Source organism: Labrus bergylta, chromosome 10 (genome assembly GCF_963930695.1).
Source record: "Labrus bergylta chromosome 10, fLabBer1.1, whole genome shotgun sequence".
Taxonomy (NCBI): Eukaryota; Metazoa; Chordata; class Actinopteri; order Labriformes; family Labridae; genus Labrus; species Labrus bergylta.
The window spans coordinates 7842437-7854797 of record NC_089204.1 but is presented as its reverse complement, the minus strand read 5'-3'; the positions used below and the strand labels follow the sequence as shown (position 1 = coordinate 7854797).

The following is a 12361-nucleotide window of genomic DNA, read 5'->3' as shown; positions in this document are numbered from 1 at the left end:
AAGCTGCAGATCATCTGTGCTGACAAAAAGCCATTTTCAGGCTGCTTTATTAGCTAAAGTGCCGTCACTAAGCTCAGCCGCCATCACGTCTTTGTACATTATTATTGTTTCAGTGATGGCGTTATATTGGTGTTCCAGTCTGTGAGGTCACATTGTGTTGAGGAGTTTTAAAAGCACGGCACAGCGGGAGAGCTCCACATACACACACAGTCAGACATGCACACGCACACAGCGCTGTTCTCCCCCGCTGACTCAGCTGATCCTGTCTCTCCTCTGTAACGCTGACAGTACAGAGGGGGGGTCACTTTGTCCCCCCATTACGCCTCCATGACGTAAATATCACGTCTTGAAACATCAGTCCGTTTAGAGCTTCTAAGTCTGTTTTTTACTTTAGATTTCAGGTGTTCAGCAGAGAGCAGAGCAGAAGAGACAATAAGACTGAGCCGACCTAAAGCTCGTTCTGATTGGATATCTCACTCTGAGGAAGCTGCAGAGACAGAATGAGAACGGATCAGCTGTCAGATGTCTGCCTGTAAAAGCATGAACAGTTCTAACAGTCTCGCCTCTGAGCAGATATGAGAAAACAGAGAGGAGAATCTGAAGCAGAGCAGCTTTAAAAAAAGATGAGGTCATAGTCTCTCAGTACGCAGGAACAGCTGTGCTTTGAGCTAACGTCAGCATGCTAACATAGACACTGTAATATGTTGAGATTTAGAAAGTGTAACTGAGGGTTCATGTTGGTGCTGGAGAAAAGGTCAAAGGTCTTTAAGATCCACGATGCAGACACCAAAAATGTCTGACGTGTTTATTCCCCAGGTGGATGTTGAGATCAAATCATCTCAACAAACTCTGGGAAACAAGAACGTCTGTTTGAAACTTTAAGTAAAAAAACTGTTTAAACAACAATGCAGCAGCCAGTATGTCCTCCTTCTAACTTTAGATTCTGCTCCTGAATGCTCTGGATTTGTTTGGACCAGAGAAGGTAGACGGTTTTAAGGCACCCCCACACGGCCGTTTTGGACGCCCCTCGGTTTGCCAGATATGAGAGCAGTTATCAGGTCAAACCAACAGGTGTTGCAGTGATGGAAGCGGGCAAGAGAAGTGGTTCAGATTGAAGTGATTGTACCCGACCTAAAAAGCCTCTGCATGTTTCTAATAAGCTCCACGAGCAGAAACGTGCTCAAACTAGGATCAATATTGGAGATGTTTTTGAAAAATGGAGAGAGGTTAGAACACAGAAAGGTTTACAGACCGATGCAGAGCTGGATAAACACTGAAGCTACAGTGTCCACCACATGGCAGTACCACCTGCAGTACAGGACTGCAGTAAAACCTTTCCGTTATGTTGTTGCGTATTTTGAAATGTTGTGTTTTACTTTCAGGGTCACCGTAGGATTCATGTTCAGTATGAACAATTCTCAATAGGAAAAAAATAATGACATGATTTTCAGCCATCTTAGAAATCTAAAGACAGAGAGGACATGTTTATCTCTACGAGCAGTATCAGATGTTTTCTCTGGATTCTCTGGGTATCAGCCCCTGCTCAGTAAAAGTGTGTGTTTCCAACAATCACACACACAGACACACACACACTGTAAATGTAAATATTACTGCAGTGCAGCACTGCACACAGTCCATCAGCTGTTCTCAAACCAGCAGATTATTTTACATTCATGAGCTTCAACAACCGAGGCAGCGTCTTTCTTTCATCCTCTCAGTTCTCTATTTTTCAAACAAAGACACACACACACACACACACACACACACACACACACACACACACACACACACACACACACACACACACACACACACACACACACACACACACACACACACACACACACACACACACACACACACACACACACACACACACACTCACACTCACACTCACATGAAAGGGTCTTTGCTCTTTCTGCTCTTCTCGGAATCATTAGTCTGCTCGGCTAAAATAAGACTCCAGCAAAGACACAGAAATAGCATCATGGGCGATCGATGGTGGACCAAAGAGAGACATTACTCTGGATTATTGATGACTGAGGCCGGCCTTACATCCACCTCCTACAGCCGCACTGACTGTACGACACTGAGAGGGCCTGATCGCTGCAGAATCAAATCAGCAAGAGAGCTCAGACTTCACAACTTTATTTTCTTAATGAGACATTTCTACAGACTCTCTGAGGGCCGCCTGAAAAGCTCTACACCAGTTTTAGGCATCAGTCTGATCAAAATAAAGGAACTAAGAGGAGATGTGACACAGTAGAAGAAGAAGAGAGGACAATAAAGGGTGTAAAGACTGTGATTAGGGTTGCAGGTTGGATATTGTGTCTGTGATGACACTCAGCAGGACAGTGACTCATCAGGATCCAGACTTCTGTGACTCTGAACTCATCTCAGCCGCTCTGTGTGTGAAATCACAGCTCCACAGAAACACACAAGGGCCATCTGCAGGGTGACTGTACTCTGCAAAAACATGCAACCAAACACATCATTTAAAGACCTGCACACATTAATCAAGGTCTGACTTACAACCTTTCTGATCTGCTTTGGAACATTTCTTCATTTTTTTTTTTTTACCTGAAGCCAGATCAGAGGGGGATCCTGGTCTGTTGAGTTTAAAGTCAGAAGTTTAATGAAGCTGCTTCTCTTTAAACCTGACTAGATCGCCATGGCAACTGACTCTGAACTCAAACCCTACTGCCCAGACAATCACAGGGACATGAAACGCAGATGTACGTCTGCATTCTGCTTCTAAGAGCGTCCTTGATGACAGTATTCTATAGAAACCGTCGTGTTTTTTCGTCTCTATGCTGACATCGATGCACAACAAGAAATGTTTTCCCTTACACCAAAAGATCTGGTCTGCTTCTCTCTGTTTCTTTTGCTGGTTTTTCTGTGACGTAATTGTGACGTGCTCCAAAATCAGTCTCCAAATGAAAGATGAGAGAAAATGATGGAATGCATGAACACCTGGGCTTCCTGAGTGGATCTGTAGTGTCCAACCCCAAACGTCCACCAGATGTGTGTGCTCCCTCATCCAGCTGGGGTCACGAGACCAGGGAGTTCCCGCGGTAATTACAGAAACATGCCCTACAGCCCGAGATAATACGATGTATGTGGTATAAAACCTTTATAAACACAAGAACAAACACACATAATGTCACTGTTCCCAACCGAAGGAGTTAAAGAAGAGTGGATTTGTCTCTTCTTTGAGATTGTTGGGTTTCTACCAGGTCAGTTATGATGTTTGGTTGATGTAGTCCAGTGATATAAGATCGAGCATCAAAACTGAGTGTTTTATTCTGAAAATAAACCGGATGTTTTAATGTTGCTTCTGTGTCTGACTTCCTGTCCCACTCGATCTGCTCTGTGGTACATTGATGCTCCGTGCTCCAACATCCTGCAGAAACAGAAGTCATGTGTATCTTGACTGCAGAGGACTCCGGCCTGACGGAGCCGAGACGGACCGAACATGCAGCTGATTACAATTGAGCAGTAATTAACTTAAAAACAATTAATGTTGTTGTTCCCTTTTTATTTTTAACAAGTTTCAAACTTGGACTGTGGATGAAAAATGATTCCTCAGAACTTAAACTCATTAACCTCCTCTCTTCCTCTTCTCTTTATCTGAACCTTAAAGATTCAAAGTGAGCTCTGTTTTCTTTTGACTATTTTTAACATTTCATGGAGTGTCAGCGGGGAAATCCATCATGGAAAAGTCAACACAGCTGACGTCAGAACAGGTTGACAAAAATCCAAGACAGATGTTTGGGTCCCTCACACACACACACACACACACACACACACACACACACACACACACACACACACACACACACACACACACACACACACACACACACACAACCGACCTTAAAGCTGAGGTTTGGATGAGACTTTTAAAGCGTTCTCTTTTTCCAGCTTCACCCTCCTCTTCACATGAAGTGCTGTTTTCCTGCAGAGGCGGAGGGACTGTGGTGAACGCGGCCCGCGACGCCTCCTCTACATGATGTTTCATTAAAATTAAAGCAGCATGCATAAAGCGGGCACTTAAATTATCTGGAAAGATTCACATTGAACCATTTACAGGGTTTGTTTGGACATAAATCCATTAGTGCGATCTCTGTGAGCGGACCTCGTCACGTGCACAAAAAGCACAACTTGAAGTCATTTCACTTCTCTTCCATGGAGCTGAAATAAATCCATTAATGAGTCTGCAGACGTTCGTGCGTTTGCAGGATAAAAAGGGGCTTGATTTGCTGGAATGTATCTTATATAAAGCTCTAAATAAGTGAGCAGACTGTACATGAAGCTGCCTCACTGGAGGAGAATTTCTCTCTCACATTCCTGGTTGTGAGTGCGACGTGTCGGCCGTGCTGACAGAGGGATCTGTCCTGCCTCATCACCGGGGATAAAGTGACTGATATGAGCCTAAACACACACACACACACACACACACACACACACACACACACACACACACACACACACACACACACACACACACACACACACACACACACACACACACACACACACACACACACACACACACACACACACACACACACACACACACACACACACACACACACACACACACACATAAAGCTGAGGGAACAATAACCAGCAGAGCATCCCAAAGCCACAGGAAAGGGGGGTGCTCCCTCCACCCCGACATCCAACCCACCCCCACTCGGTTTAGCAGAGCTGCGTCGGCAGTAATAAAAGCTGCAGATGAGACTCTGGAGGGAAGTGCACAAGCCTTCTTGGATCCCCCGAGGACACATTTTCCTGTAACACGTGCACCGACCTCGCTGGTAAACAACAATAGAGCGGGCTTATTGACGGAGCGGGATCTGCTGAGGAGGCTTCAGACTGTGTCTCCTTCATTTCCGACAGTGAACCCCGAGGAACACAAAGACACACAACTACAGTATGAGCTGAGAAACACACAAGGAGACGGAGAACTGAATGAAACCAAAAGATGAGCGATGAAAAGATCTAATGAAATATTCAGCCACACGCGCCTTTGTTTGTGAGAGAGACGCAAGAGTTTCAAGCACTAACAGATAGCAGCCCCGAAGGAGTGTGTGTGTGTGTGTGTGTGTGTGTGTGTGTGTGTGTGTGTGTGTGTGTGTGTGTGTGTGTGTGTGTGTGTGTGTGTGTGTTGTGTGTGTGACAAAGAGAGAGGGAGAGATAAAAACAGAGGCAGAAACAGTCATCCCCAATCCTGGCGTCCAACACTTTTGGCTCTAGATGTGTCCGCTTTATAGGCAACAAAACACACACACTCACACATACACACACACATACACACACACACACACACACACACACACACACACACACACACACACACACACACACACACACACACACACACACACACACACACACACACACACACACACACACACACACACACACACACACAGACACAGACACACTTTTTTACAACATTCATCCAATTCAAACAGTCTGGGATGAAATATTCCACAGGGGTCTGACCCATAACTAAAAATCAAAAGGAAACGAAATAATGCCCACTGGAAATCCCAAAGTGTGATGGGATAAGTGTGCATGTGTGTGTGTGTGTGTGTGTGTGTGTGTGTGTGTGTGTGTGTGTGTGTGTGTGTGTGTGTGTGTGTGTGTGTGTGTGTGTGTGTGTGTGTGTGTGTGTGTGTGTGTGTGTGTGTGTGTGCGCGTGTGTGTGTGTGCAGAGCTCTTCATCATCCAGACATAACAAGGAGCTGTTAACCCTCCCCTCCATGAATATGTATGCAGTATTCATCCCAGCCCCGCCCCCTCTGCCCTGCCACCAGCGTCCCAGACAAAGCACTTCAAACGCGGGCACAAATTGCGGGGGGGACCCTATCGGCCTCCTCCAGGCCCCCCAGCCTTTAAAGACTAGCCCCTGGGGACCTGAGGGAGGGATAATGATCCAGTGTGAGAGGTTGTTGTTGGGTACGTAAAAAATAAAACCAAGCTGATAAACTGAAAGAATGGTGCCTTCATGAACTGTAGGAACTATTGTGTTTGTAGAAGAGGAGCTCATGAAGTCTTTGGCTTCTTGCATCTAAATAACGGCCCACAAAGACCTTATTTCTTTATTCCTGTAACGATCAAACTTACTGATATCAACACAATTCAGCAGTGAACCTGAGCCTGTCTTTCCCTCAGCTTCACCGTCCAGCCTAAATGTAATCTCTAATAAACGAGTTCTGCACATGGACACAGAGTCTGTAGCGAGGGACAGGATTTTAGATGTCCCAAAGGACAGCGGAGGAACTCCCAGACGCCAAACACTGGGTCACTTCTTGTTTCTTATTTCCAAAATTTGGAAGTAAACTCCTTCACCCTGTCTCAATTTCAGTCAGGAGAAAGAACAGAAATGAATAATCACTAAATTGCACTAATAGGTTGGCAGAGTGTTGGTACCAAAATGTTGCCAACATGTTTATGCTAATGTAAAACTGCTCCGCTTGCTGCAGCTTTTAGTAGATTTTTTTTTTTCAAGAATTCAAAATTCATGATTCTGATGATTGATGTTTAAAAAGTAGAATATACAACCTGACTGAGTAAACAGAGTGAGTCAGTAATGTAAATGGTAAGGTTGTATGTTTCTTTTCTAGTCTTCTGACGTCTGGCACCGATGCCGGTTTAACCCTTAAGGTAACAGATTGCCCAGGAGAGACCTGTAGAGGACCCAGGGCGGTAAGGTTAGATCTCACTCTCTGCTGGGGTAACAGCAGCTTTTCACACAGTCCCAGGGCAGGCCGTCATACCCCTCCTCTGACTCTGTGGTAGTGGGTGGGTTAAGTGGGAAAGTCTAGGCCTGAAGTTTCTAACTGCATGTTTAAATGACCTCTAAAACTCAACCAAGAGTGAAGGATGTAACGATGACATTTGATCATTCAGGGTATCTCTGCAGTTCTTGGTCTTGAGTGATACCAGATACCGAGCACCCCTTAGACACCAGCAGAAATAAATTAAAATACAGAAACCTCCCCACAGGAGGAGTTCTGCTGTTCAAACGTACTACTTTTATGTTTTTTCTTCTTTGCTTTTTGCACCAAACTCAGCAGGACATATTCCTTGTGTGTGTGAACCTGCTCGGACATAAATCTGATTCTGATTCACCGAAGTCTCTGCTCGCACTGACCTGAAGTTTTTAATCATTTTAAGAAGATTCACCTGACACCAGCTGAGGGTAAATAAATGATGTGTACAGGTCGAGGCACTGGACGGCCTAAAATCTGATACCTGATACCACGTTATGGAAGTCCAGACAAACTGTCCATCCCTCCTGCAGGCTGTATTGTCGACTTTTGTTTGGTTCTGAGATTGGCGTAAACGTGATTATGAATCTCCCTAACCCTGTTAAATGTTCTTACATTGCCTCAACTTGACCCCTGACCAGAGTGTGGACGAAAACTGGGGACACTTTAGAGACTGTTGCAGGCTCCTGGTCCAGAGGTGACCTACATTCAGTTTTTCATTCACTCCAAAAAAACTTTGTCTGTGAAGGTGATCCAGACATTTGGCTGTTTCAGGAACTTAATTAGAGAAGCAGTAACTCTGTTTAAAAGCCTGATTCATAGGACGCAGCGCTGGACAGTGAGACGGTTTGTGGTCGGACTCTCATGGCCGCTTTGTTGTTTTAGTTTCTATATTTAACATCATTGACTGTCGCTCTCCATCCGACCACTTATCTCGTGTATATTCTGGTCCTGTGTGCCAGCTGTGCAAACACGGCACGTCTATGAGAGTGTGTGATGCTCTGCTGTCTGTGACTTGGGAGGGGGGGGGGGACTGGCAGGCTTCAGAGATGAAGCTCCACTGCAGTCGTCTGCAGCAAAATCACAGCATGCAGATCCATAAGTTTCTAACATTCAACTCTCATGTCAGAGGGAAATGCTCTGGGAGCAGGCGGAGATGTGATGACGATTATCTGATTTCAGTGTTCTCGTCTTACGCAGTTTAACGCAAGAAAGACAAAGAACATGAATTAATCATCCAGCTGTTCAAGTGTGCACAAATCTGAAAAGCACGTGTGGTTAAAGGTAAAAAAAAAAGATGTAAGTGCTTAGTGTACACACGGTCCAGATACATTACAAACTGTTTCAGAGGTATTCTTGGCTTTGGAAATAGGACAACCGCCTGCACACAGACAAACGCTTACGCTGCAATCTCTTTCTAATGATTCATCACTCTGAGCGTACAGTTCAGGATGTGTTCAGCTGTGGACGCACACAGCCCACCTGGCCTCTGACAGGCTGCAGGAGGAGATCTCTGGAGGATACATGAAGACATCTCAGGTCAGAAAACTCTCCCAGCTTCTGTTTGGAAGAAGAAAAAACTCAACCTCCAAAAAACCTCCTGCCAAAAACAAATCCTGGAGTGGGCAGGCGAAGTCGCTGGATGGGTTCCACAGAAACTTTCAGAGGGATTGTGGGAGTTGAACATGTGGCGGCCAGAGGTTACGAGTCCTCTGCCAGCACAGAGCGGGGACTCAATGGCGGGCGTCCCGTTTCTTTGTGGCCGGTCGAGTCCACATGAAGAGAGGAGCCTGAGAGCTGGACACCGCCTCCAGCCTGCACAGTGCTGTCAGATACACAAACACACCTACACACTCAGATCCCTCCAAGAAATATCTGTAAACATGTTTTCTTTGATGGTAGAAATATTTTCAGACTGATCTTAAAAATATCTCATGCCCACACTTGGACACAAACTCTGCACGAGCTGGAAGCATCGACTGGAACACAAACAGGAGTAATATATCAATCTGCTTAAGTTAAGGACGTAACAGGAGACTCAACGGATTAATGATTGACTTATTATGGTGATTGATCTCTTTAATTCGGCCGTGATGACTTTGATGTGTACAGCAGGGATGCTTTTAGCGATTTAGCAAAAGCAAAATCCCGTCCTGTCTTTCTTCCACGTACTAGAAAAGTCACAAAGAACAAAACTGTTTCCTACTTCACCTCAAATAGGACGTTTGATTATAGAAAACTGTGCTTCTGTGTCTGCTGGCTGTGAGTCATACTGACAAACAATAGTCAACCTCACGACCACACCGGTCTCTTCAAACTGAACGAGGACGTTGCGATCTCTTGAACGTAACCTCCTGATTCCACCCGATCCATCCCACACAGCTGCACGGCGACCTTCACTAACAGGCGGGAAAACAGTCATCCTTTTTTATGTTTTTGTTTTTACCTCTTTTCTTATTTAACAGGACACTATGAATGAGGCCATAGCTGACAACAATGGAGTGGTACCTTTCAGATGGTCGCCATGGCAACGGCTGCAGACAGAGCAAGAGAGAGAGAGACATAGAGAGAGAGAGGGAGTGCAGGTCCTTCACTCTGCGCAGTGTGGATCTCTACACCACAGTGCTCCACTTTCTCTCTACATTTTATCTTCACATCCAACCTGCAGAGATACTCAGATTTAACCTCGAATAATCTGCATGTTTTAAATAACGTGAACAGGTTTCAGCCTCGATACAACGTGACAGCTGCTCCTGCACACATTACCATAAAGACTGACGCTGCCAAATAAAGCAGAGTCCCAACCCAAGCATCAGCTGCTGGAGAGCAGGGCGTAGCACCTTCAAACCTTTACAAGAGAGGTGCATACATACACACAAGAAATATAATGCACAATCACACAGTGTCATTAGTCATGCTTCCTGCAGCAAACACACACACACACACACACACACACACACACACACACACACACACACACACACACACACACACACACACCGACATACAGAAGATGATGTTATCATGACCACTGAACATATCTACACACCTCAAAATCTTGAGCTAAGAATGATATTCAAACAGAGAGAAACAACTGGACACATCCACACACACTGCAGATGACAACAGCAGCACGACAAGCTCAACAAATCCCCGAAATGACACTGATCACACACATGTACCTGCAAACACACACAAACACCGAGAGACAAGCACACACACACACACACACACACACACAGAAAGCAACCGCTGGAATACCTTTTTCTTTGACCATGACCATTGGACACCTGGTAAATCTGCACCAGTAAAAAGCTCCGGGGATCGATCAGCAGGAACACAGACGCTGCTAGTTCCTTTTTAGAGTCGAGACTGAGAGGAGCTTAAGGAGAGACGAGAGAGACAGAGAGAGAGAGAGAGAGAGAGAGAGAGAGAGAGAGAGAGAGAGAGAGAGAGAGAGAGAGGGGCAGAGAGAGAGGGGTGTATGCTAAGCTCTCCTCCGCTACAGCGTGGGGTTTGCCTCCCGACCGTCTGTTTTCCTCCCATCCCTCTCCTCCTACTCTGCCCACTCCTCCCCCTCCTCCTCCTCCCCTCCTTCCCTCTCTCCTCCCCTCCTTCTCTCTCTCCTCCCCTCTGTTGTGTCAGCCGCCTCCTCATTGCAGCAACCAGGTGGCTGCTGCTGCTGCTGCTTCTGTGTGACCAGACAGAGAAACCCCTAACACATCACCACGGAAACATGTAGGACACAAACCACACGCTTTACAAAGAACATATTAGCATAAAATGTGACCCAGGTGACGGAATAAAAAATAACCCAAGATATCCAAAATGTGTACCAGATGTTCGTCGTCTGTCTTTTTGCACATCAGTGACTTCTCTTCCTTTCATAGAAAATTCTACAAAGTGATTTTTTTGGGATTAACCCTTTAAAACCTCCCTGCTCTGTGTAACTCACACCTGAACAAAGACCCTCATCATCCTGACAGGTCAGCAGGCGGACATCATTCGCTCCATTCAGTGCAGCAGTTCGCCTGCTGTGCAGAAACACGGCTGCAGTTTGACATCAAATAACTGTTTGACATTTTGTAAGAAAATATCCACAAACGTAAAGTCTGAAAATCATGAAACAGTAAATCAGTTTGGTAAAATACTTCTTTCGTCTTCTGACGATGTCAGTAACAATAATTTAACTCTGCTGTTGGTAGAGTCATCGTCTCTCAACAGGAAGGTCGGGGGTTCGATCCCCAACTCCTGCAGTCTCATGTCCAATGTGTCCTTTGGAAAGACACTTAATGTGTATGAATGGATGAGTTATTACTGATGGACTCTTTACACAGCAGCCTCTACCATCAGTGTGTGAATGTGTCGGTGTGACCTGTGGTGTAAAAGCGCTTTGAGGAGTCAGAAGAGAGAGGTCAAGGTAGGCTTGTTTTGATTGACAGCTCTGCCACATCTCACGCTCCCTGCTCGTCATGTACTGCATGAAGAGGGGTGGGGAAGGTGGGGCAGGGGCAGGCATTTAAGGTCCAAGGTGCCGACTTACAGTGATCTCCTACATGAGCTCAGTATTAATATCTTCAGTGGATCCTCTGAAATCCAATTACAGAGATCATGTGAGAGCATGCTACTGGCTGAGCCGTGTGAACGCAGCAGCAGCTCTTATATCATAGACCAGTTAAAATGACCACGTGAAGGATTGACCGTCGTTCTTTAGGGTTAGGGTAATAGCTCTTCACTTTTAGATTGCAGAATAGGCTCGGGCCACGTCTGCTCGGGGAGAATTAAAAAAACATTTGCAACATGAAAAATTCATCATGGGGGGTTTCTTACCAGAGAGGGAACGCCCGGTGTGTTTTACTGCTTTGTTCTTTTTGGTGCATGACGCAGGTTCAGTCGACTCTGAAGTCATCATGAGCACATTTATGTCTTCTGCACCTTTTCTGTCTTTGTAATCTAATTAGTCCTGCCTTTGTCAAATGTTTCAGTCTGATCTGACACCTCATTTAGTTTATTTTAAAGGAAGAAAGTGCGACATGTTCCACAGAAATATATCAGTAATCAAGTCTATCCTGTGTAAATGTCTCTGAGTCATGACTGTCTACAATGAGTGAGAAGCTCGAGTCCTGCTGGCTGTGTTGTTGTCAGAGCCGTGTTTACATGGACGAGACGGCCGGCTCCTCCCCTTGTGTATAAAAACTGTTTTAGTCAAGGACTAGAGAGAAGAACATACTCACTGATTATTTGGATGTTAGTAAGAGTTTTTAGATCACGCTCATTCTGGGTCAGTTTACATGCAATGTGAAGCTACGAGCTAACTAAAGAGTGCTAACATTAGCATGCTCACACAACAATGCAGGACATTTACCCGTCACATTGGGAAAACCAGCTTTGTTATCCATAGATAAATACGTTTAGAATTGATGAAAACAGATTAAATGTATTCTTTAACTCCAAAAAGAAAATGTGTTCATACATATCTGCTGAGTACAGAGCCCAAAAAGTACTTCAGGGCTAAGTATAGTTTGAGGGCTTCTGCACTATACTGTAACTTATAAAAATAATCTATCTACTCGTCA

General features: G+C 45.1%; 1 protein-coding gene across 13 annotated transcripts in view; it reads right to left on the bottom strand.

Annotated features, from left to right (window-relative positions):
* The window catches only part of ablim1a (actin binding LIM protein 1a), a 56219-nt gene that overhangs the window by 32228 nt on the left and 11630 nt on the right, over positions 1-12361 (bottom strand). The window contains exon 1 of one of the 13 annotated variants that reach the window (XR_010667024.1): positions 10047-10323. The exons of the other annotated variants lie outside the window; for them this stretch is intronic. The gene's annotated coding sequence lies outside the window, so the exon portion shown is untranslated. Of the gene's footprint in view, positions 1-10046; positions 10324-12361 lie in introns of those variants that run through there. 13 annotated transcript variants of the gene reach the window in all.